Source organism: Pelodiscus sinensis, chromosome 4, assembly GCF_052426305.1.
Source record: "Pelodiscus sinensis isolate ZL-2025 chromosome 4, ASM5242630v1, whole genome shotgun sequence".
Taxonomy (NCBI): domain Eukaryota; kingdom Metazoa; phylum Chordata; order Testudines; family Trionychidae; genus Pelodiscus; species Pelodiscus sinensis.
In genome coordinates, this window is record NC_143055.1 from 63,133,173 (window position 1) to 63,160,855 (window position 27,683).

The window sequence follows — 27,683 nt, forward strand, 5'->3', positions numbered from 1 at the left end:
ACAAGAACGCATACTGTAAAATATACCATCCAAAAATCCAAAGGATATCCCTTCTGGTATGAGGGTATGCTAAGCTTGAAAAGGCATGAAAACTGAATCAAGAGTCACCACGTAAAATGATAATTGCACACAAGCTCAGTTGAGGTGCATTGTTGAGGTAGAATGCAGAAGCTCGCATTTCCATGTCTTCAGGAGTGAGCAGTGAATGACTTTGTGTGCCAGACATGGTTCATTAGAGTTTGCTACAGGCATCTGAGTGCCCGCAGGCATTCACTGGCTGCAGTTCACCTTTCATATCCAGTGGGAGCTCTGGGAAGTAGTGGTGTGGCCCTTTTAAATTGCCAGATCCTCAGCCAGCTGCTTATTTTGTTCCTCCCTATCAGTGGCCCATTACTCAGGCCGCCGACGTAGTAGGAACAGCAAAAGGGACAGTGACATTAAAGCACCGCCATGGTAGCACTTTCACATTGGGTGTGTATGGGCTAGTACTGGCAGATACTTATTACTGGTATACTGCTCTAATGCACTTTCTCCTCTTCTCTTTATCACATTTTCAATAAACTAAATTCAGTTTCTTAAATTTCTCAATATAAATAAACTTGTAAGATTTTGATTTTTTTAATAATATTGATATTTATTTTTAAACATTTTAAATTAATGTATCCATTTCAATTTCAGATTTTTACACATATATGTGTTTTACGTATTTCCCTTCCAATTTTTATTTTTAAATTGCCATAGTTGCTGGAAATCACGAGGAATCAGACAATAATAATTTAATTACTTTTGATAAATTGAGATTAAAAATGTTAAACTTTATCACTGTCAGAACACAAATTGTCAACATCCCATGTCAAAGCATATAGAATGAATGGCCTCAGATCAAACTCTAAAAATGTCTCAAGCAGAAATGTTCTTACTTTGCATATTTGTAAATTTCAATAATTATTGATGGAAATTTTTTTCATCATTTTATGTATAACAGTGAAATTAACATTTATTGACATTTACGAATAAAAATCGAATCCTTCCAAGCCCATTTAATATCAGTGCTGAGTCAAGCCAATCCACAAGCCAGGAACTGGTCTCGTGACTCTTAGACTCTTATGCCCCCAAGGAAGAACAGCATTTCAGTTTACTGAACATAACTCCATGGCTTGGAATTCTTTCCTACCTGACAACGGCAATGGACTCCAGCCTTGCTCTTGCTCCAGTCCCGTTCTTAGTTCTGCTTCAGTCTTGCTCTAACCCGACGCAGGACTCCTGATTATGGGCCTGACCCCCTGGTTCTGTCCATTCCACACACCTGCCATGGCTGCAATAGCTAGGGATGACCATCCCCACCTGAGGGTTTATTTACACTACTGCTTAAGTCAATGTAATGTACATTGCTCTGGGTGTATGAAAATACTACCTCCCACAAGTTATGCAAGATAAATCAACATAAAGTACCTTCCATGCTGTGCTGTGTTGGTGGAAGACAGACTTTCGCTGACACGGTCTAAAATCATTCTTGCCATTTTGTTCTGAACCTTTCCCAATTTTTCAGTTTTTTTTCTTTTTTAATGTTGTTCTTTGCGAGCAAGACACAAGAAGTCATTCTTCGGCTCTGCTCTGTGCTGATCAGGCCTCAGTTGGAGTATTGTGTCCAATTCTGGGCACCACATTTCAAGAAAGATGAGAAATTGGATAAGGACCAGAGAAGAGCAAGAAGAATGATTAAAGGTCTAGAGAACATGACCTATGAAAGAAGTCTGAAAGAACTGAGCTTGTTTAGCTTGGAAAGGAGAAGACTAAGAGGGGACATGATAGCAGTTTTCAGGTATCAAAAATGGTGACATAAGGAGGAGGGAGAAAAATTGTTCTCTTTGGCCTCTAAGTATAGGACAAGAAGCAATGGGCTTAAACTGGAGCAAGGAAGGTTTAGTTTGGACATTAGGAAAAAACTTCCTGTCAGGGTGGTTATGCACTGGAATAAATTGCCTAGGGAGCAGGGCTGGCCTTACCATGAGGTGAACTGAAGTGGCTGCCTTAGGTGCCAGACTGTGGGGGGCACCACTAGGACCCAGAGTGTAGAAAATTGTGTCTGCTGCTGGTGCATATGTATTCTCTCTGCCCTAGATGCACAGAGATGGTGGAGTGCTGTGCTGGAGGAAGGAGGGCACAAGAGACATAACAGGCAGGCAGGAGAAAAAGTGAGAGGGAATAACAGAAAGCATCAGGAGCTGCAGGGAGAGAGAGGAGGAACAGCCTCTTATGTACCTCTCTAGCACTCTCAGCAGCCTAGACTGATTAACACCAGCTTCTCATGGACCTTCCTGTTTCCTGCTGCTTCCCTGAACCCACTGGAGGAGAACAGGCAGTCAACTGAAGTAGTAGGAGCCAGTTAGGCCCTAAGATGCTGATATCTTCCCTCACCCAGGCCCTGCTACCAGCCAGCTTATTTGTCCCCTTCAATTGAGTGTTGAGAGCCACTATAGCTGGCACAGAATAGCAGTCATGAGTGAAAGAAGAAAATGAGCTAATGGGGCAGCATTCAGGAAAAGAAAGAAAGCAAAGGAAGCCTTTATTTCTAAGCAGGAAGGAGCTCTCCTGAGATACATAGACACAAATGTTCATGGTGAGTCTCCCGGCCCCAGTGAGAATGTGAATGGTGAGGAGATGCTTGATCTTCCAGTTAGTCAGAGTGCAGGTGACCCGGCAGCTACTGCAGCATCCATATCTCCATCTCAAATGGATGTAACCATGCACATTCCTGAAGAAAAGTACAGATCAGAGAAGAGTGTGGTGGAGGCACAAGAAACAGCTGCTGCTGAGTTTAGTTCCTTAAGTCTAGATGATCCAGGATGTGGACCCACTTGAGCAGTAGCCTGAGGGACTTCCTTGTACTGCATGGGCCACAGCAAGTGAAAAACTTTATGTTCCCCAAAGACAATAAAAATAGAAGTTTCCGTCCAACACATTAGAGGCGTGAAATCCCCAATGGTGACAAAGTGGAGAGGCCATAGCTTATGTATTCAAAAATCCAGAATGTTGCATGCTGTTTTTGTTGCAAACTCTTCCAGTCTAATGTTCCAGCCACATTGGGTTCTACAGGAACAAAGGACTGGGAAAATCTGGCTAGAAATCTGGCATGACATGAGAAGGCAGCAAATCACCAGAAAGCATTCCAGATGTGGAAAGAGATTGAGATGAGACTAAGGTTAAAGGCCACCATAGATGATCAGCATCAAGAGAAGATTGCATAAGAGTCTCTTTACTGGCAAAATGTTCTGAAATGGCTCATTGCTATTGTGAGAATGCTTGCTTCCCAAAACCTAGCACCGCTTGGCACTTCAGATTGGCTGTATGTGCCAAACAATGGAAATTTCCTTAAAATTGTGGAACTGATGGCTGGGTTTGATGCTGTTCTCCAGGCGCATCTAAGAAAAGTCACCACCCAAGAAATTTACACACACCACTACCTTGGAAAAATAATTCAAAATGAGATCATACAGCTACTGGCAACAAAAGTCAAACAGAAGATTGTAGCAGATCTGAAATCAGCAAGATATTACTCTGTTATTCTGGACTGAACACCTGACATCAGCCAAATGGAACAAATGGCTTTAATGGTGCATTTTGTAACAATGGTAGAACCTAGTGAAAATGTCCCATCAATGGTGACTGTCAGAGAGCATTTTCTAGAATTTATTGACATTGATGATACAACAGGAACTGGTATGACAAATGTGCTTCTTAAAAAGCTGGAAGATATGGGAATTGCAATAGCTGACATGAGAGGTCAGGGCTACAATAATGGTGCCAACATGAGAGGAGAGGATAGAGGAGTGCAGACACGGATCTGAGAGCTAAATCCTCGAGCTTTTTTTGTCCCATGCAGTTCTCATTCATTGAACTTGGTGGTCAGTGATGCAGCATCAGATTCTAGTGAGGATGCTGAATTTTTTAATGTAATGCAAAGCATCTATGTATTTTTCTCTGCATCAACTAATCTATGGCAAATTTTGAAGCAACATCTGGGAACATCCTCTCTGTCACTGAAACCACTGAGTGCCACATGATGGGAAAGTCGAGTGGAGGCAGTAAAGACTATTAAACACCAAATTGGGAAGATAGATGATGCCGTAGTTGCCGTTATGAAATATGCACATGTTGACCTTGATATATCTGGAGCAATGGAACAACTGGACAAAGCAAAGTCATACCTAAAGTCTTACTAGTCAGATGAGGGATTTCATAATGTTCTGAAGAGCGCACAGAAGTTGGTAGAGGAACTTCACACTGAAGCTATTTTCCCACCCATTTGAGAATACAAGAGTCACCAAAGAAGAAGGCGTTTTGATTATAAGGCACAGGATGATCCCATAAGAAACCCCAAACAACAATTCAAAGTTGAATTTTTTAACCAGGTGCTAGATTGTGCAATACAGTCAGTTGAAGAACATTTCATGAAGCTCAAGGAACACAGCAGTATATTTGGGATGTTGTGTGATATTCCAAAACTCCTCACTATACCTGATAAGACCTACATCAGCAATGCAGGGCACTAGAGACAGTGTTGACACATGATGACATGCCCTATATTGATGCGAGCGATTTAGGTGATGAACTGAAAGCCCTTTCAAGATACATTTCAGCAGGATCAACTCCAAAGGCTGTTCTGGAATATATGTGTACAAATAAGATGACCATCCTCTTTCCAAATGCTTTTGTTGCTCTGCACATACTTCTAACATTTCCTGTAACAGTTGCCAGTGGAAAACGCAGCTTCTCCAAGCTGAAGTTAATAAAAACACATCTACACTCCATAATAACACAAGAGAAGCTGGTTGGCCTTGCAACCATCTCAGTAGAACATGAGCTGGCCCAGACTGTGGACCTTCAGGAAGCGGTTCAAATCTTTGCAAACCAAGAAGGCACAGAAAGCATCACTTTGATTATTCAAACAGATAAAAATGCCAGTGTTCACTATGAAGACAGGAAAAGTTTTATTTGCTGTTCAGGAGTTTTGAAAGTTAAGTGTTACTTAAAATTTTTGAACAAGGCATTTTAAGTTGTTAGTTCTCCTTTATTGGCATAGGTAGTAGAATAGTACCATGAGAGGAGCAGAACAAGAAGAAGGCAGAATTGAGACCTTTCAAAGTTTTGGCCCAAGCAAGAGCTAATGTGGGCGTCATTTGAGCTCCCCGTCTCAAGATCCAAAATGTTGTGGGCCAGGGAGGTTGTAGAATCTCCATCTCTGGATAAATTTAAGAGCAGGTTAGATAGACATCTATCAGGGATGGTCTAGATGGTACTGGGTCTTGCTGTGAGGGCAGGGGACTGGACTCGATGACCTCTCGAGGCCCCTTCTAGTTCTACTGTTCTATGATTCTATGATTCAATGTTCAGGTTCCAGAACAGGACACAATATTTGAGTGGTCTGGAGATATTGTGTTTATCTACAAAGGTCATGCTCCTTTTTGGAAGGCAGTTTTCTGGACTTCTGGGAGAACCAGGCTGAATTCATGACCAGAGTTATGTAATGACTAAATAAAAATAATTATATGTTAAATGAAATATCTGAGCCTTAATAGGAAGAACACACTACCTGCAAAAATCTGATTTGGAAAATGTTGGCACCTAGTTCCTTTAACTAACACAACCTGAGATGAGAGCTGAGAAAGCATCATCATCAGCAGGAATATCTTCTGAACATTGTGACTAACTATTTTTGCCACCCTGTCTTTTGATTCTGGACTTTCCTTTTTTTTTCTCCACCACCACCTCACACTGTTTTTTGCTGCAATATCACATTCTGTCATCCCCTCTATTCTTTCCTCCCATACTCTCCTCCATCGTATCCTTTCTTTTTCCATTCTCATCATCCTGTTAATTTACCCCATTGCCTTCTCTCTGGATCACACCATTTCCCACTTCACACGTATCTATTTTAAAAAGGAAAACCAAACAAATAAACTAAAACACAAGGAACTAACATCACGTTTGCCATCCATCAGACAGATCCCTCAATTCATTTATTCTCTCCTTTCCACACACAATTTCTTCCAATCTATTCTGAGTGGAGGCTCTTCCATAGAATCATAGAATACTAGAACTGGAAGGGACCTTGAGATATCGTCATCATCTTAATATTTGAACAGTCCCTAACAGGATCCTAATATTGATTTGGAGATTTGGGGTGTTATTGTAATGAATATTCTATAGTTTTGCATTAGAATGCAATGCAATGAAATGCATAATACTTCCAATACCCACAAAACCATATGTTATATTCAACATGACTTTGATCCCCTAATTGGGGACATATGAGCCTAACGAAATAATACTTGAAACAAAAATAGTTGTTCACAATTATTGTAGGGTAATGCCTAAATATTTGGAATTTTTAAACAGTACAGTTTTCTATTTCACAAGCAATAAATATCTGTAATGTAAATCATTTTTTAATATAATAAAGAACTATATTAAAAGCTCAAAATCAGTGAAACATTGAAAGCCATCACATATTTGGACAAGGAAATACTACACATTTTGAAACAAAATATCTGCTTCACTCTCACTTCTGTCATTTCTTAGAGCTCTGAAAACAGCCTGGACGTGCAGAAGATAAGTTGTTAATAAAATTCTACCTTGCAAAAACTAGCCAATTCTTTGATTTGTCTCTTCCATAAAATAAGCACTCATCGACATCAAAAGGTGATTCATGGAGATAGCTCTATACTATGATAGATAGAAAACTTAAGCATCTGCTCACTGCTATTATGAGAAGCCAGGTGACAAAGACATGTGTGAGTTTTGTCTAGAGGCTTAAATTAATAGAAAGGCAATGCCCGGTTACAAAACTTTCATTCTAGTGTGCATGTCTGAGAATGAATATGAGATAATAGCTTGTGTCTGTTCTCCTCAAATAACAATACCTTGCCACAATTTTCTCTATTGTAGTTAAAGATAGGGAGAGATTTAAAACTGTGACTTGCCAAGAGGTTATTAACCTTAATTCCCTTATAAATTACATTGCTCCCATGAGCATCATTGCTGACATCCTGGAGATTTTCTTCGTAAACTTATGTTTTTCATTTTATCTGGCACTGAAAATACAGCTCCCACCCAGAACACACCACGCGATCCATCGTCTATAGCCAAGCCCTTCGATACAACCGCATCTGCTCTAATCCCACTGACAGAGACCAGAAGCTTCAGGATCTCTACCAAGCATTTATAAATCTCAACTACCCACCCAGAGAAATAAAAAAGCAAATTGAAAGAGCCAGACTAATACCTAGAAACCATCTACTTCAAGACAGACCCAAGAAAACCAACAATAGAACACCACTTGTCATCACCTACAACCCCCAACTTAAACCTGTCCAACACATTATCAATAAACTACAGCCTATATTGGAACAGGATACCATACTCAAAGAGGCTCTGGGAGACAGACCCATAGTCTCCTATAGACAACCACCTAACCTCAAGATGATTCTTACCAACCACCACAGGACATACCACACTAATACCAACCCTGGTACCTTCCCTTGCAACAAACCCCGTTGCCAGCTTTGTCCACATATTCATTCTGCTGATACCATTATTGGACCTAACCAAGTGAGTTATAAGATCAAGAACACATATTCCTGCGCATCCAGAAATATAATCAATGCTATCATGTGCTGAAAGTGTCCGTCTGCTATGTACATTGGACAAACATCTCAGACACTTCGCCAAAGGATTAATGCCCACAAAACAGATATCAGACAAGATCACAAAGAGAAAACAGTTTCTTGCCATTTTAACCAGAAAGGACACTCTCTCAATGACTTGACCACCTGCATTCTGCTACAAAGACCTTTTACATCTGCACTTGAAAGGGAATCCTCTGAACTGTCATTCATGTTAAAATTCGACACTTGCCAACAAGGACTTAACAAACATTTGAACTATCTCACCCATTACCAAGACAGTTTCCCCAATTATCACCTCTAATACCATTAACTCACAAACATCCCACTCTCCCTACCTCTAATATCATCAATTCACAGACACTTACCTTCCTTCCTTCCCTTCCTCCCATCCCCCTCCTGTTCTGCAATGTGATTTGTCCTTTTCATATTTGTTCATTTTTTTAATTGTATCCTTTGGTATATATGGTTGTGACTACTTTCTTCCACTATTTGATCTGAGGAAGTGGGTCTGGCCCACGAAAGCTCATCATCTAATAAACCATCTTGTTAGTCTTTAAAGTGCTACATTGTCCTGCATTTTGCTGAAAATACATGTAGTTTCACAAACTCTGTGTATATACTGGCAGGTGTTGTGAGGAACACAAGAAATTTATGAAGTTTTATAAAGCAGGAAGAGTGTACTAGCCATATAGATCTAACTTTTCTTATTATCCATTTATTTAATAATGTAGTTTATATATTCAAATAATCTAAATAATACCTAAGGGTATGTCTACACTAGCTCATTAGTTCGAGCTAGGTAGGCAAATGAGGGCAACTGGAGTTGCAAATGAAGCCCGGGATTTAAATATCCTCAAGCTTAGTGTCATCCGCAAACTTGCTGAGGGTGCAATCCATCCACTCATCCAGGTCATTAATAAAGATGTTGAACAAAACCGGTCCCAGAACCGAACCTTGGGGCAGTCTGCTAGAAACTGACTGCCATCCTGACATCGAACTGTTGATCACTATCGGCTGGGCCCGACCTTCCAGCCAGATTTCTATCCATTTTACCAATCCACATTCCCTTAACTTGCTGGCAAGAATATTGTGAGAGACGGTATCAAAAGCCTTGCTAAAGTCAAGGTACATCACATCCACTAACTTTCCCATATCCCCAGAGCCAGTTACCTCATCATAGAAGCTAATCAGATTGGTCAGGCATGACTTGCCCTTCATGAATCCATGCTGACTATTCCTGATCACCTTCCGCTCTTCCAAGTGCTTCAAAATGGATTCCTTGAGGATACCCTTCATGATTTTTCCAGGAACTGAGGTAAGACTGACTGGCCTATATCCAGGTAAGACTTCCCTGGATCGTCCTTCTTCCCTTTCTTAAAGACCATCATCCGGGATCTCTTCCGATCTCCACGAGTTTTCGAAGATAATGGCCAAAAGCTCCTCAATGACATTTGCCAACTCCCTCAGTACCCTCGGATGTATTAAGTACGGACCCATGGTTTTATGTACATTTAGCTTTTTTAAATAGTTCCTGATCTGTTCTTTCCCCACCAAGGGCTGTCCACCTTCGTCCTATATTGCATCACTTAGCGTGTTAGTCTGGGAGCTGATCTTGTCCATGAAGACCGAGGCAAAGAAAGCATTAAGTACTTCAGCTTTCCCCACATCATCTGTCACTAGGTTACCGCCCTCATCCAGTAGGGACCCCACACCGTCTCTGATCACCTTCTTCTTGCTAACATGCCTGTAGAAACCTTTCTTGTTATCCTTCACATCCCTTGCGAGTTGCAATTCCAATTGAGCTTTCGCCTTCCTGATAACTCCCCTGCATTCTTGAGCTATACATTTGTACCTCTCCATAGTCATCTGTCCAAGTTTCCACTTTTTGTAAGCTCCCTTTTTGTGCTTAAGTTCACCAAGGATTTCCCCGGATCTCCTAATGGATTTCCATCTCTTGCTATGCATTGGAATGATTTCTTTCTGTGCCTTCAATAAGGCTTCTTTAAAATACTGTCAGCTCTCCTGGGCTCCTTTCCCCTTCATGTGAGTATCACAGGGGATTATGCCCATCAGGACTCTGAGGGTATGTCTACACTACCACCCTAGTTCGAACTAGGGTGGTTAATGTAGGCAACCGGAGTTGCAAATGAAGCCCGGGATTTGAATTTCCCAGGCTTCATTTTAATCTTGCCGGGCGCCGTCATTTTTAAATGTCCGCTAGTTCGGACTCCGTGCCCGCGTCTACGCGCGGCACGAACTAGATAGTTCGGATTAGGCTTCCTATTTCAAACTACCATTATTCCTCATGGAACGAGGTGTACCGGTAGTTTGGAATAGGAAGCCTAATCCGAACTACCTAGTTCGTGCCGCGTGTAGGAGTCAGAACATGGAGTCCGAACTAGCGGACATTTAAAAATGGCGGCGCCCAGCAATATGCAAATGAAGCCTGGGAAATTCAAATCCCGGACTTCATTTGCAACTCCGGTTGCCTACATTAACCACCCTAGTTCGAACTAGGGTGGTAGTGTAGACATACCCAAAGGGAGTCAAGACCTTAGGTAGGGAGTTCAACCTAAACCTCCCTTGCTGCAGTTTAAGCCCATTGCTTCTTGTCCTATCCTCAGAGGCCAAGAACAATTTTTCTCCCTCCTCCTTGTAATACCCTTTTAGATACAAGTTGCAGCTCCTTGATCCAGCTCCATTGGGACATGACCGGTCTTGAAAAAGAGAATTTGATGGACCAGGGTAGGCCTCCTACCACCAGCTCCCAAAACTGCCCCAGCAGGCACCCTGCCTCATCTCCTTCCACCTCCCAACCCAGCTGGGTTGCTTGCCCAGCTGCTGCCAGCTGTCTGGGCAACAGAGGCTCTGACTCCTGCAGCAAGGCTCTAGCCCTGTGCACCTGGGGACAGCCACCTGGCTCCAACCCTGGCTCCACGCTCCAGGACACTACTGTAAGGCTCTGGCCCCAGGCCTGCTGTGGAGTTCCAGTCCCAGCCGTGCATTTCAGTAGGCTGTTGCTGGGCTCCAGACCTGCGCCGCTGCGGGGCTCAACTCCAGTCCCATTCTCCACGGTGCCTTGGGCCTGCGCTCCTAGGAACTTCTGTGGGGCTCTGGCTCTGGCTCTGGCCCCACCCCCACGCTCCAAGTAGCTGCTGGAGGACTCTGGTTCCAGGCTGCCACGGGGCTCTAACTTCAGTCCCAACCTTCTAGGGGCTGCCACGGGATTCTGGAGCTGCCATGGGGCTCTAGCCCAGTGCCGACCTGTGGTGCCAGGGAACTCCATCACATCCCCATGCTGCTGCGGGCTGCTGGAGGCTGCTGCGGGGCTGTACGCATGGTCTTGTGCTGCCCCCAACTGGGCTGCAAACCCTCTTGCCCTGGCCAGCTGGCCATCCTGCCCTTAGGGTCCTGGGCTCTCCGGTCCAGGAGCATCTGTGATGCTTCCAGATGACAGATGTTGTATTACAGAGAGTGCCAATTTTTGGAGGTACCACCTGTACTTGAAAACTGCTATCATGTCCCCTCTCAGTCTTCTCTTTTTTAAATTAAACAAAACCAGTTATTTCAGTCTTCCCTCATAGCTCATGTTTTCTAGACCTTTCATCGTGTTTGTTGCTCTTCTTTGGACCCTCTACAATTTCTCCACAGCTTTCTTGGAATGAGGTGCCCAGAACTGGACACAGTACTCTAAATGAGGCCTAATCAGTGCAGAGTAGAATAGAAGAATCGCTTCTCATACGTTGCTCACAACACTCCTGCTAATGCATCCCGGTACATAATCAGCATTAACCTAGATGTAGGTGTGCAAGATTAACAGTCCAGTTTAGGTATTAGTGGACAAGTATTCGGATATATCACTCATGCGAGTTTTACAGAGAGTTACTTTAGGAAAGCACATATGTTAATTAGTGGAGATTGTCCCTTAGTCGATCAGTATGAGGAGTAAGTTGTCTGTTGGAAAATACAGTCTGCCAAGGTGTTACCGTGTCCCCTGGGGTCACCCCGAGTTCGTGTGAGCCCACGTCCCGCTAGGAACGTATTTGTCTTGCGACTGACCACGGTCCGAGGCTTGTAGCTCCGGTGCCCTCCGGATCCACACGGGCTGAGGGGGCTGGGAAGGGGGCTCGGGCCCTCCCACACTCCGAGCCCCGACCCAGGGCCCTAAGACAGGGACGTCTGTCCCTTGACAGTGGAGGGGGTGGGTTCCCCAAACCCTCCACTCGCGGGGTCTGCGGCCCTGCCCTGGGCCTCTTCTTCCCAGCTCAATCCCCGTGGATTCCCCAGCTGGGGGATAGACTCACCCTGAGTCCCTTCCTCTGGCGGGGGTCCGTGTGCAGGGGTTGTCTTGCGTCCCGCTCTCCTGACAGGGGTCTGGCCTCCTTCCAACTCCCGGAGCCCCCCCCTTGGCTTGGGCTCTCGCCCTTTTGAACCTCCCGCCCCACTACCTCCTGGGCGGGCCTCCTCCCGGCGCTCGGGGTCCCGCCCTTCTGTGCGTCCCGCTCGGCGCTTTCTGTGACGTCATCCGGCCGCGACGGACCCTCCTCTCGGCTGCTGGCCGTCCCTACTCTTACTCCGGCTTCCGGGTTCCCCACGGCCGGACCTCTCCCATCTGCCCGCCTTCCCGGGGGCCCGCTCTCTGCCCCGGTGCCTGGTTTAGTGCGGGGGAGTGTGGGCAAGGCGCCTGCCCCATCACACAAGGAAATATTTCGGCTACAACACTGCCTGTGTCCCTCGTCGGCAGTCCAACTCATCCCTACTAAATCATTAAAAGATCATGGGCCTAGAAAAGGAAGAGTGGGTTGACTGAGTTTTTGGAGCCTTCCCAACAAGTGTCAGCAATTTAGTTTCTCTTTCGCTGTGACCTGATATGCCAAGGGAATCCTAAATGTGAGCTGCTTCACATGAACAGTTCCTAGCACAATCTACTGTTCCATCTGATCATATCTCCCAATCTCTTCAATATCCCTGGAGAATACACTAGGCTATTGTAAGCCCAGTTGTTTTAACCACTTTCTTTCACTGCCTTTTATGACTGCTTCTGTTAAGTCAAACCTAGGTCGTTTTACTGACTGGAATGCTTCATAGCATTTGACCTCTGATTCTGACAAAGGCTTTGAGACATCAGCTATATTAGATACTGTCCTCATGGTAGGATTTTTAACTTGTTCTGCTTCCTGGTCAGGCATATTAATTGCTCTTATCCAAAATGTTAGTGGCACCTCTAAAAGCTCAGGAGTTGTTCTCCCAACCTTATACATTAGAAGTATCTCAATATTGTTCAAGGACAAGTGTGTGCTATTAACATCCCAAGAAGTCTCATCATGCACTCAGATGAAATCTACTCCCAATACAACAACACTAGAAATACTGGACACCTCAACACAATTCTATTTAGTATGCAGAGACCCCAACTTCAGAGGGAACTGGATTTCTCCTGTTGTCTGCAGTAGCAGATGGGGAACAGTCATTCATTTTTAACTCATGCAGTACCAAATTTTCATACTTTTCAACCCAGGGTGTTCACCACAAATCAGACTTATTTCAGCACCTCAGTCAAACAGCATTGTGGTTTTCCTGCCATCGATGGGTAGTTTCTGGGCAGCCATTCCAACAGTGGTCGTACTGCATCAACAACTTATAGTTTCCATAGTGTGTCTTCCCTTTGCTGGGGCAATTCTATCTGCAATGTCCTTTGCCTCCTTATCCCTGGCAAATACCATCCAGCCTCGGAAGCAGTCTCTCTCTCTGTTAATCTACAGGTTGCTGCAAATAGCTAATACTTGGGTTTACTCCAATTTAGTCACTGCACTAGCAATATTTTCTTTTAAATGCTGCATAAGACATAAAAGTGTCACCCTGAAGCAGGGAATTAAAAGTTGATATCTTTAAGGAAAGCTCAGTTTCTGTTTCCACATTTTAAATTCTGCATATAATCTTTCTTTTTCATAGGTTTATCCAGTATGTTATCCTTCTCGGCCAGCAAGTTATGAAATTGCCCTGCTAAGCCATTCATAAACTGACTATTCCCATATGTTTCTCTCTTGGTTTTCAACTGGGAATACGTCCCTATCTGTTTCTGCTTCACTTAAGCTGTTTCCTGATCTATGCTGTGCAGGGAAACGCTATCAGACACTTTTCTTGATGTACACTTGTGATGGTGCCCCCCATACGTTATGAAATTGGCTTATGTATATAAATATGCATAACTCAAAGATGATTTGGACAAAATAACTCATGTAACCTATCCATTTTGATGTTACAGTCTGCTGGATCTGTATATCATTCTTATGTATAAAGTTAGGTATGATATTGTTTATGGTTTAAAACAAATGCAAATGTGAGCCATCCATGGTATCCTCACCGCCGGAAGCCTTAATAACTGGTTGATCAACTTAAGGACTTGAGAACAGTTTTGTTTATCCTTTAAGTTTAAGCACTGGTTGGTCCTAGAAAGACATGTGACCCTATCATTTGGTAGTAGGATACCAGTTTGACCAGGTAATTTTCCAGAGAAGGTGGCAATAGAGAAAAAAAGATTCTGGCCTTGGGATAATCTTTAAAAACAATAAGAAACTAATCCCTTTGTCTTTGGCTGGCCTGGAGAATAGCCTGTGACACTAAGATACAAAGAAACAAAGAACTGGAGACCCAAGTCATTGCAGGAGGGTTAACTGTAGTTCGAATTAAGAGTGTTAATTCAAACTATCTAGCCCATGCCACGTGTAGCTGCGGGCAGGTAGCTTGAGCTACTGGGCATTTAAAAATGGCGGCGCCCGGGAACATGCAAATGAAGCCTGGGATATTTAAATCCTGAGCTTCATTTGCAAGTTCGAATGACTACATTAACCACCATAGTTCAAACTAGGGTGGCTAGTGTAGCCATATCTAAGGGATTATCTTCCACTTGAAGACCTGCCTGAAATCAGAACAGCAATTTAGGATATGAAATGGCTTGCAATACATTTTTTAATGAATTAGAACTAGCTATGCATGCCTTTTTATTTTAATTCTGTAGCTTATTTTGATCTGTCTGTTTTCACTTGCAATCTCTTAAATCCTACTCTTTGCACTTAATAAAATAATGTTTTGTTTATTCTCAAGCCTGGTATAAATAATTATTACCTGGGAGCAGCGATCAGTGTGCATATTCTCTCTTTCATTGATAATGAATATCCTCATGAGTTTTCTTTGTGTAAAACTCTTACAGACAGATTTATTTGGGGTTTTTATTCCTTTGGGGAGTTAGTTTCCTGAGTGCTGTGCCTTGAAACTGCATTCTCCTAGAGCTGAAGTAGCTCAGTGTCTGCATTGCTCTTTGTGGGGAGGAGAGGCGGGGGGGTCAGTAACCACCACTCTTTGCCTGGTCTGGGGAGACCAGAGAATCTAGCCCAGCAGGACAGGGTGGTGGGAAATCCCAGAGAGCAAGAAGGCAAGTGTCAGTGACATAATCAGCACCAAGGGGAACAGCCCATCTTGTGGCCACTCTCTGTCACAACACTAGTAACTATGGCTATGTCTAGACTACGCTGAAGTGCTGAAAGAGGATGTGCAAATTCATCAGGAATTTGCATCTCTTCTTCTAATCTCACTTTAGAAAGCTCAGCTTTCAAAAGTGAAAGTAGTCAGGATGTGTTTTTTCCGGCAACCTCCCCCCTTTTTCAAAAGTTGCTCTTAGTCAAAAAATGAGTTTATGAGGCTTTTCGAAAAAGGGGGGGGTTGCCAAAAAAAATTCGTCCCGACTACTTTCACTTTCGAAAGCAGAGCTTTCACAAGTGAGATCGGAAGAAGATATGCAAATTCCATGGGATTTGCATATCCTCTTTTGGCACTTCGGCGTAGTATAGACGAACCCTATGTCTCCCTGCTGCATCCTTGTGTGGTGCTTTCTCCTCAATCCACTCATTCATAGAGAGCAATAGCTCAACGTGTGTCAATTGCTCATGGGCCAAGCAAATTTCTTCTAAAGATAAAGTCTTTCTATCTTGAAGCCTTTGCCACCAGTTATATTATTTGCTTATAAACTCACAGAGATTTATTGAGATATTGCAAGTATGAACTGCAGTTCACATAGGCAGAATTGAACTTCCTACTACGACCATCCCATCCTCCTGCCAGTTAGACCAACAACATGACACATAAACAAAGGATATGGCATCACCTACTAGTGGAGGTGCTCTCTACTCTAATCATTATACTCCTTTTTACTAGCAGTAATCAAATCTAAACAAATGCAAATATGTGGATTTGCTGGATTATAAAGTTGGATGGGAAAGTTAGGCTACATCTACGCTGCCATGCTATTTCAGGAGACTGGAGATATCCCATAATAGCTATCCCACGTCTTTTGAGCATGCCCATTATTTCAAAATATAACAGGATTGCTTTTCCAATGTCCCTTCCATGAGGAGTAAGGGATGTTTCAGAATAGCAATTCATTTCGAAATAAGTGCTGTATAGACAGCACCAAATTTTAAAATAAGTTATTTCAAAATTAACTCAAAATAAGCTACATAGTTTTGTGCTTTTGGTGCAGTGTAGACACATTCTTAGAGTTGCACTTAATCTCAGATACAACACTCCTTTTCAAATACGGCTCTAGTACTATTGAGATGGTGGGAACCACTGAACAAATCATGTACTCAAATTCAAAATATTTAAGCAACAATGAGGTTTCTATATTTAAATTTCCTTTGGCTAGGGCTCTTTCCTAGCACATTCATCATTAAGTGCTCTGTCTTGATCCATCTAAGGATTACTGATTAATGAATTCTCACATAGATTTTAAAAACACTCTCTGTGCCTTTTTTTTCTGCACAAGCTCATCCCCTCTCTTAGATTTACAGCATTCACTGGAACATTCCCCATGCAAAGAGCTCTTGCTCCCTCCAAATTGCCTTGGAACTAATTGAGAAATGTAAAAGAACACCATATCCAATTACACTTCCTCTCCACTCAGGATTATAACTTTCATTACAAGTGAACCTTCCTTTCAACTCAGTATACAAATGAAACTTGAGGAAGTTCCTGCTTTAAAAAATAATAGCTGTATTCTGGGCTAATACATTCGAAGTCCAAAGGCTGAGGTGTTTAATAGTCTAGGACATATCATCATCAAGGAACAGGAAGCAAATCAAATTATATTATCCTGAAATAGGCTTTTCTTCTCCTTCCTGAACATATCATCTCTCTCAATACCAGTAAAAAATACTTTACTCTTCTATGTCACCTTCCACTGGAGGATATATAAACTCCATTACAAACATTAATGAGGATTAGCTGAAATGCCCACAATGAGCCATTACTTTGCACTGAGTTTATTATTAAATATTCCTCACCTCAGTCCTCTTATAACTTTCCCCTGTGTTTCTCTTTCCCCACAAAAACAAACATCTCCCCAACATTTATTTAAGATATAAATGTAGTATCCCTAAGGTGTAAGGGTAGGGGAGAAGGGAAACACGGGGAAAAAAGGCTTCTCATTCCACTGGCACAGTTATTGCTGAAACTAAATGAGGAGGAAGGGGAGTTTTACAGTAATTATACTATTACAAAAATACTTGTGTGTAGCAGGCCTCAGCCTCCCTAAAGGGTGATGACTAGGTGAGAAATGCATTCTTGTGTGTATCTAGATATGGAATTTCACAACAATAGCTAATTAAAGGGACTGGAACTGCACAATGTAATTACTAAAAAACATCCCAGGTAACCCTTTTGCAAATCCCTGCATTCACATTGGCTAATGGCCAGTGGCAAATGAGAGCATATGGATTTGCATATTGGTCAGTTGAGAAATACTTACAGACCATATGCAAAGTACACTGTGGCAATTGGAGTACAAGAATATGTGTAACTAATAAATAAGCAAAGTGATAGGTCAATAAATGTACAACATCCTGCACTCTGGCAACCAGACAATTTGTTTCAGAGCAATCTGTAATAAAAGTTCTAAACTCTATCCCATGACACTCATTTACTAAACATTTCAAGTGACTTTATTTCTACTGCAGTTGGAATGGCCAGTAGTTTGCATTTTTTGTGTCGGGAAATGAATGCATGGCTTATTTATCTTGGAATAATTAAATCTGTGTTATAACAGCAATAATACCATTGTCCCACAGTTGTTCCCAGCAATAATCAGCTTCTTTCATACTTAGATTTGCTGTCTTAGTTTAGCCATCTGGGAATCAGATTATTGCTTTGTAGTGCGGAAGGGCAATTATAATATTGCTTCTCTGAAAGAGAAAGAGATAAGTGCCACAGCATTTAGAAATTTGAACTGAAGAGTCAGATTCTGTGCTGCACCTTCTGGAGGTGGTCCACAGAATGCACAGTTCAATGTGGGGGTTAAGAGAATAGTAAAAAGCGGCTGTAAACCACCTCTGTGGCTACTTGGTTTTGAAGAGTTTTGTGAGCCAATATGGCCTCTAACATAATTTAGGTAACACAGGGTTCTGAGTTCCAGCCGTTTCCTTGTACAGTACTACCGAAGGCTTGTGGAACAGCTGCCATGACTGTAGCAGTGTGTAGTATGGTCTGGCCATAAGCACTGCCTCTGATCAATCCCCAAGAGTGGACAGGGTATAGAATACATTGACCGACATCAGCACAGTGAAACCCTTGCTCTAGAGCAATTCTCCTCCTGGCCATTTGGGAGCTGTTGCTGATTGTTTTGGAAAAATCCCTTCCAAAAGATTTGATCCTGATTTTTCTCAAATGAGCAAACTTTACTCATTACCAGCTGAGTTTCTAGGTCTCAAAGTTAGGTTTTATATATTTTAATGATTTTTGAAAAGTCAACTAAAATAGATTTTTTTCCTTCCCAAAAGACAATAAAAACATCCCCCAATCACGAAAGCATTATGCGGTCCATGCACTTAGAGAGCGTCAAATCACTGTGGTAACTAAGTGATAAGGCAAGGAAGCAAGATTTGCAATTCTGAATAAGGACATATAAAGAATGAAACTGATTAACTGACTTTCAAAAGGGTGATATTCACCTGGATCCACCACAGCACTTGAACTCCAAAGTAGAGTCACCTGGAGAGCAGTCATGCTCTTCTGGCTGCTGGAAATACATGATTTAATAGTGAAGAATTCCACAGGGAGACTGTGGCTAGTACTGCAGGCCAATGGCTGGAAATGAGACCTTATGTTGCAGCTCAGTAGATTCCCTTGTCATAAATTAGGTATATTTTCAAAATTGAAATCGAAGACCCTTTGGATATGTCTGTAGTGTAATCTAACACCCACAGCAGGTCCATACCTGCTGATTCAGGTTCATAGGGCTTGGGATAAAGGGCAGTTTAATTACTATATAAATGTTTGAGTTCGTGCTGCAGCCCTAGGTATGGGACTCTCCCACTTCTCAAGGTACTTAAGCCCAAACCCTAACCCTAGCCTGACCATATACAGCTCTGTAGCCCCATGAGCCTGAGTCAGTGGCATGGGTCAGCCAAAGGTGTCGAATTGCAGTGTAGACATATTCTCTGTGGCAACACATTTTGGAGTTGTAAAATATTTAAAAGAAAATGTGTATGTTCTCTGCTAGCTTCTGACTCAACATCACAAATGCGTATTTGTTTGAAGGATATTTTCCAGTAATGTAATGTTCTAAACAAATTATCATAAAGCACAGACCAAGGATCATTATTCACATAGAACAAAAGAACAGCTTTTAGCTGTTTACATTTATTTGATTTTTCTCTTTATTCCAAGCACTGTTCATCAACATGAACACTTGTTCCAATTAACTGTTTGTTCTAGTCAAACACTGAATAAATTGTATTTGATTTTAAAATACTTCTTAAGCAATTCATTTTGTAGTGAAAAAAAAAAAGAAAACAACCCCGTAGACCAGGAAAGGGTGACATCAGGTCCAGGGGCTGGATGCAGCCCCCAGCTTACTTGGATCCAGCCCCCCAAGGCTCAGAGCTCCCACCCTCAGCATTAAGGACTCCACAATGGTCCTCCAACCTCTCCCCCCCCCCCACTGCCCTACCCATGGGGCTGGAGCACACAAAATCTACTAGGTTTTGTTTCCCTAGGAGTCTGATGTCTGAAGGGAATGTGGGGATTGCCTTTCTCCTTAGTCATGGGCCAGTCAGTGAAGGTGTTATTTATTTATTTATTTATTTATTTCCTTCTCACTTGTATGCAGCCCTCAACTGATTTTTTTGGTGGGTCAGCGGCCCCCAACCCAAAAAAGGTTCCCTGCCCCTGCCCAAAACATTCTGATTATGGGTATGTCTAGACTACAGGCTTTTGTCGACAGAGGCTTTGTCGACAGATACTGTCGACAAAGCCTCTGTCGACAAAGAGTGTCTAGACTACATCCAGTTCTGTCGACAAAGCAAGCCACTTTGTTGACATGACAGTGTAGATGCAAAGGACAGTGAAGATGCAATAACACCTTCTGTTGACAGAACGCTGTCGACAAAAGGCGTTATTCCTCATAGAATGAGGTTTACTGCTGTCGACAAAACTGATGAGTTCGACGTTATGTCGACAGAACTCAGTGGCAGTGTAGACACAGGTATAGTTTTGTCGACAAAACCATGTAGTCTAGACACACCCTCTGGGTACGTTTACACTACAGAGGAAGATTGAAGCCAGTAACCTGCTTTCATGAGGAGTAAGGGAAGCTGAAGGAAGAGTATTCTTCCTGGACTTCCTGCAGTGTGGACAGCCCCAAAAGTTGAGTTGCTTCTTCGATATCAGTTATGCAATTAATGTACCGAAGTTGCATATCTTAATTCAGCCTTGTCCCATATTGTAGACATACTCTTTAAGTTCCCAGAAGATGTTCCTAGGACATCAAGACAGCTGAATAAAATAAGGGTATTTCAGTAAAACTGGGATATTTAGTGGCTCTATCCATGAATTTCATCCCTCATCTTTCACTAACAGTACTCAATTACTTCTTCCTTTGGCGTGGATAAATTTATACAGAATGAGTAAAAAGTGTAAGTTACATATAAAACACATAATTAAAAAAAAAAGATTCAATGGCCCAGAATCTCAACTGATGTAATTGATCCTAGCTTGTGAAAGGATTGACTTATTGCAAGTATTTTCTTGTGGCCGGACAGGGCACAGCAGCTCTTTTCTCATCGAGTATTTCCTGCCAATGACTGCTCTATCTTTGCATTGGTCGGCCTCTTCCTGTGGCGTGGCTCACTGGCTGGGTGACTTAAATCTCTCCCCTTCCAGGGCAGATCACAAAACAAACAAACAATGGAGAAATAAACAGAGTTCAAAGAAACTAGAGAGAGGAATAATTCCTGCTCAAGGTACATCAGAATCTGGATTTCCCTTCCCTTGGAGGGTGTGGCATCAGACACTAGTCATCTGGGAAGTTCCCACCTTCAGTCACTCATTTCCTCAGGTGCTGATTTCTGAAGGTCTGTTCTCTTTTCAGGTCTTCTATCTTGTGAGCTTCTCCTTCAGCCTGTGGGTGTCTTGCAGATGTGCGTTTGTGTGTGTCGGGGGGAGCTGCCTGAGCCAAGAGCATCACCATAGTTTTCCAGTGTGGCGTTTGTATCCTCCATCACTTAAATACACTGACTTCAGTGAAGTACAATGATTTACATCAGAAGAGAATAGCCCATAACTTTTATTTTAAGAATGTCCCTTTAAGAGTAAAATAACTCACATTGTTTCACAGATCACTTGTGATAAAGCCTTGTCTTGTTGAACCTGAACTGAAGTCTGCAGTACCTCAGGTATAAAAAATAAAATACAGTATTTCATTCTGAAGAAGAACCAGATTAGCAGAAGGCAATTGGGGGTAGACAGTAAATTTAAACAGCTGTTTATTTGCTAATGTTACATATGTATGGAGTTAAACAGCAGGTTACAGCTTTTATTAAACTTTAGCACAAAGGGCAGGTGCTGCTCACTCATCACGAATACTCTCCCATACCAGGAATTTAAGTACTTAAAGGTACTGTTCTTATGGTAGATTTTGATTATATATTAAATTGTGATTATAATCAGAAGGACATAAATATTATACTTCATTATATTTATTGTACAATTGGAGAAATCCATTTCACAGGATTTTTATTTTCTGAAGGCTTTTATGAACAATTTATACAGGGTGAACTGTTTGGCTCAAATGAAATATCTTTGGAATGTGGTATTTAACTTTTTCATCCTCAGATCTGTGGATAGTCTCAGTGCAACATGATATGTTACATCCCAGTAGCTTTTCCTAGATAGTTGTACAATAACTTGTCCACTTTTTCCTCTTTTTTTATTTAAGCCTCTTTAAAATCTGTTTGAGCAGGTTAAAAACACTTTAAATTATGAATCTTTCTTGATTATCTCAAAGATTTTTATTTAATATAAATATAAGCCAGGGGAAATAAGATGTGCCATAATATTATAATATCAAATATGCAATTTGCAATAGCATTCCTTTATTAAAACCGCCAATTATAATTTCACATAAAATGTAATTGAGGTCATTACCCTCCTGGCTAGTTATTTCCAAATTCTTTCTTCTAATAAGATTTGTTATTTTAACATTTTCCACATCAGTGCTTCTTTCACATCTATTTACTTACCTATTTAGAAAGAACTTGCCCATCACTTGGCTGTATCATTGCATTTATTAATAAGAGAATTATATATTTAAGAGCTTATCTGGACATGTGTTATTTATAATATAAATCTGTAACTATATTCAACAAATGGATCATTCATTATCTTGATGAACTATTTTGTGTTTGCTGAAACATTAGTACACCAAAACAATGTGAAATTTACAAGTGAGCTTGTAAGATTGTGTTTGTGTCTACATACAAAATCTGTATCTATAATGCTCAAGAAGTATCACCGGTCAGGTCCTAAAGGTACCAGACTAGAGAGGTTCAACCTGTATATGATTACTAATGAATGTATCAGTCTATTATACAATTTTTCTAGACTGTAAGAAAAATACATATTTTTTCTATAGACCTAGTTCATGCAGGCAACATGAAGACAGAATTATTTGTTAATAATACTACTGCTACCACTTATGATGATATACTTTCAGGATGAGAGGAGATGAACCTTTTTTATATAGCTGAAACCCTTCCAGAACCAGACACTATTGAAAAATAAGACCCTTGCAACAATAATGTTGACACTGTATATTAGACACTGTATATGTGTTTTAGAATGTAGGGACATTATCAGCTTTAAACCCTTCCTATAACCAAAACTTCACATTCTTCAGGTCTTTTAGGAAACCCTGTCTCCATTTTAGTCTATACCAATCACTTGCCTCTCTTTTGGTAGAGGAGACTGTATGGATGTACTTCAAACCCATTACCGCGTCGCTGCTTCTGCCTTCCTAAAGTTACAGATCAGTTTCATTCTATCCAGAGTGTCTGACAATGATTATACATAAGATCTCAATTGAATTGCTCCTGAAGTGGTGCTTGCAATAAAAGCTGGATCAGGTCCTACAAATTACAGATGTTAGAGCAGGACTAGTAATAGTTAAATTCCTGGACTGTTGTGAAGCCAAAACAAAAAAAGCAGTCAATATAATGGTCTTCTGTTGATGTGCGTTTTAGAAGTTAAATTCCTGGACTGTCATTGCTCGTTAAAAGTGCTGTCATATGGGTGGAAATTGGGTAAATGTTGCATTTTATTAATATCAGCAGAACTCACTTAAATGGGGCCTGTGTGCTGGATAGTCTTGCCTTAATCTTTGTATTTATGCCTGTCAGTGTGAAAGAAGATATTTGCATATATATATACTACTCCAGGGGAAAAGTTGTTGAGCAAAAAAAAAAGGCAATGGGGCCAGCATTGCCCTTTTAAGAGATGCAGAGACATGGTCCCTTTAAGAGACATGGCCCCGCTGACTGTCGGCCATTTTCATTACAGAGGTGCCAGTATGCTCTGTTCTTTCCAGGTAAGCTCTGACTGAAGGTTCAGTACCATCACAAAAAAACGCACTGTGTATATACTTAAGTTGTGGCCCTTGGTCTGTGCTGTGAGTATCATTGTGGCCCCTGGAGCTTCCAAAGCCCCGTGTTAGAACTGAGGATGCTCAGGATGTGGCAGCACTCCATGGCTTAAAGTGCTTTCTATCATATACAGGGTTTACAGTTTGGTTCACTGGTTAACAGCACTCCTACCATATAAATTGTTCCAACACTCCTGAAACCAATATACATGTATGCCGTACCACATAACTTGAAAATAAACTTTGCTTTTTTGGCAAAATGTAGAAATGAAGAAAAAACATACATAAGTGTTAAGCATAAAATAAACATACCTAGCTTAAAATACCATGAAAAACATATTGGCTGCGTCTAGACTGGCATGATTTTGTAGAAATACTTTAAACGGAAAAGTTTTTCCGTTAAAAGTATTTCTGCAAAAGCGCATCTAGATTGGCACGGATGCTTTTGCGCAAAAGCATCCGTGGCCAGTCTAGACGCAATTTTGCGCAAGAAAGCCCCGATTGCCATTTTAGCCATCGGGGCTTTTTTGCACAAAACAGTTCTTCCCTGTCTATACTGGCCCTCTTGAGAAAGTATTCTTGTGCAAGAGGGCTTTTTCCTGAGCGGGAGCGGGAAAGTATTTGCGTAAGATGCACTGATTTTGTACATTATGCAAAATTGCGCAAAATTTTGCCAGTCTAGACGCACCCAGTACTCAGTATGGTTTTAAGCTTACTTACAACAAACAATAGGTAAGCAAGATCAAAACCTTCTATTTCAGAAAGTTCTTTCTTATCTAGCTATTCTCAGCCTTTCTGTGTCTCATGCTCACAGTTTCTTAATCCTAATTCTGTTCCTTTTCTCTTATAGGCTACGTCTAGACTTCATCCCTCTGCTGACAGAGGGATGCAAATCAAGCACTTTGGAAGTGCAAATGAGCCCGGGATGTAAATATAAAAAAATGAGGAGTACAAGAGCTGCCAAAAAAGCTCCCTGCTGTCGGCAGAGCCGCAGCTACACTTTACTTTCACTTTCAACACTGAGCCTGATCCGCACAGCGTCAGAACGTGAGTATGCAAATGAAGCCCGGTATATTTAAATCCCAGGCTCATTTGCACTTCTGAAGTGCTTGATTTGCATCCCTCTGTCGGCAGAGGGATGCAGTCTAGACACAGCCAAAGAGTGGAGAATTGAGACTCTAAGTATGAAGAGAACTTACAGCTCTTTTTTTTTTTTTTTTTTTTTAAAGATTGCTACTGTGGTCTAGGAGGCAAGACACTAGAGTGCTGAGTACTACTCCTAGCTCTGTCACTAACTTATTGTGTAACTTTGTGACAATCACTTCACTTCTCTCTGCCTTCATTTCCCCTCCAACCCTTCATCTTCCCTGTCCATTCAGATTGTAAACTCACTGGGTCAGAGACAGTTTCTTATCATGTATTTGTGCAGTGCCTCACAATCTGTGTCCCAATTTAATAGAATCATGGGATTGGAAGAAACCTCAGAAGGTTATCGAGCCCAACACCCTGCTAAAAGCAGGACCAACCCCAACTAAATCCTCCCACCAGGGCTTTGACAAGCCAGGACTTAAAAAAAACTTCTAGGGATGGAGATTCCACCACCTCCCAAGATAACCCATATGAGTACTTCACTACCCTCCTAGTGAAACAGTTTTTCCTAATATCCAATCTAGACCTCCCCTACTAAAAGTTGAGACTATTGCTCCTTGTTCTGTCATCTGTCACTGAGAACAACCTTTCAACTTCCACTTTGAACCCCCCTTCAGGTAGTTGAAGGCTACTTGCTATCAGATCCCCCCTCATTAAAAAAAATAAGATTATTCACTGGACTTTGAGAAAGTGTAGTTTATAGGGAATGGCTGACAGCTGTGGACCATGAGGCCTACGGATGGGGAACACATATTGTTCATATGAAGGAAGAAGAAGGAGCTTCAGAGAGGAGAGGATTAGAGCCTGGGGAAGTGTTCAGAGCTCTCACTTTTATCCCTTAAGGAGTACTGTGATTGTTTGACCACACTGATGAAACTATTCTAGTTAAGTCATCCTGATGAAAAATGTAGCTGTGAGAGACAGTTGCCTCCTATGAAATCTGAAGTGCCAAAGAGGTGTTCAAGAGTTGTGGAGAAGTATTGTTTGTTTTCCCATTCTTAAAAGGGTTGATAATCCAAAACCCAAGAGGATGACCAGCAACTCTATTATATCAATTATGTAATGAATTCTTTTACACAGTGGATTTTAGGACTGCTATTATCAGGTCAAGTTTCTGTACCAGATATGCACTGGTTATAGAGCCTCCTTCTCAGAGAGATACACAACAAAGGTACTTATGGCTATGTCTACATTGCAGCGCTCTTTCATTATATCAGAGGTATCCCAAAATAGCTATTCCGTGATTTTTGAGCACTCCCATTATTTCAAAATATAATGGGCTCACTATTCAGACATTCCTGTCAAGGAGTGAGTGACATTTCAGAATAGTGATTTATTTTGAAATAAGTGCTGTGTAGATAGCACCAAATTTTGAAATAAACTATTTTGCATAGCTTATTTTGAGCTTCAGGTGCCCTGTAGGTGCACCCTACCCTATAAGATACTTGAAAGTTCTGCTAGTACTTAAGGCACACAGTGCCTCCCAGTGGCTGAACTATAGTACAGTTCAGCATTCCATTACTACATCATATATTGCATTATCCTTTTGTCCAGATATCACAAGTCCAAGGTTTCTTTCTGCTGTTGTTTGTTTTTCATTAGCAACATTCTTGATTAGGCTTATAATTCCATTTAATCAGATATATAGTCCTTTGATTTCTTCCTAAATTGCATGGGTTTGTGTCCAGATTTTTTCATTCCAAAACACTACCCAAAAATGTCTCTTGGGTGAATCCTTTACATTGGTTACACATTTGTGAATGAATAAAAATTAAGTAGCCCATAATATTTAATTTTAACATCTTGAAGCTTTTCAAAGGTTTGCTACTTTGAACTCTGTATTTGGAAGAGTTTGCGCTTCATCTTTTTTGATGGTTTTAACAAACTCCTTATCCTTGGTATTAGGTGTGTTTCCTGAATGAAAAGAGTATGGAAAATTAAAGTGAAGAGAAAATAGATAAATCCAGCATTTCATATAGCAGATGCAGTTTATATTGAATAGTATGGTGCTAAATATTATACTTTTCTAGTAGCAGTAGTCTCTACCTTTCTTATAAATTTCTATTGTGGAAAGGAGAAACGGCAGAAGGTGCAGTACCATATACAGGCATGAATAAACCTGAAACCACTCTGTGCTTACACCTGAATTTAACATAACTCAAGAAGTGAGGATGGTGCTAACTGTCAGCCACAAAGGGAAGAAAAGTTGGGTGTGTTCCTATTTTTGTTTTAGGAAATGTAAAGGCCACAAAGTATATTTCAAGAGTTGTTTTTTTCAGCTTCTTCTTGTTCTTTTCGCTATATATCTAGAAGGTTTTATGTCCTGTTTTTGCTAGAGCACTCCTGGAAGATAGAAATCTGCAGTGGATGTTTTATCAGTTCTCAAATGACAGGGAGTGATTAATCTTACACCAAGAGAGGCTTTCTCCCAAAGATTTTGTGGTTTATGAACCTCTGTATATCTTCACTGAACCGTTATCTGGAGGGACTATTCTTACTGTTTGCATGAAAATACAAAACCCGATTCTCCATTTCTCTGCACTTTGGGCAGTCAATTAGCCCCATGTGAAGTGAAAACACTATCATATCAAAATGGCAGTTTTTCACTCCCACTTTATTGTGGAGTAAATGACTGTGCATGGTGAAAGGTAGTGGAGGATCAGAGCCACTTTATGTTCTCTCAAAGATTTTCCTTTTATTTCACTTGTGCTAAGCTTTAAAAGAACAATCCAACATGAACTCTAAATGATATGGTCCACTCTGCTCATCCGAGGAAGTGGGTTTTGCCCACAAAAGCTCATGATACTATATATCTTGTTAGTCTCTAAGGGTTCATCTAGACTACAAGCCTCTTTTGAAAGAGAGCATCCAGACTACAG

The 27,683-nt window shown here is 41.3% G+C and overlaps 1 protein-coding gene across 2 annotated transcripts in view; it reads right to left on the reverse strand.

Annotated features, from left to right (window-relative positions):
• TENM3 (teneurin transmembrane protein 3) overlaps window positions 1-27,683 on the reverse strand; it is a 2,279,325-nt gene that overhangs the window by 1,693,233 nt on the left and 558,409 nt on the right. The gene's annotated exons all lie outside the window — the stretch shown is intronic.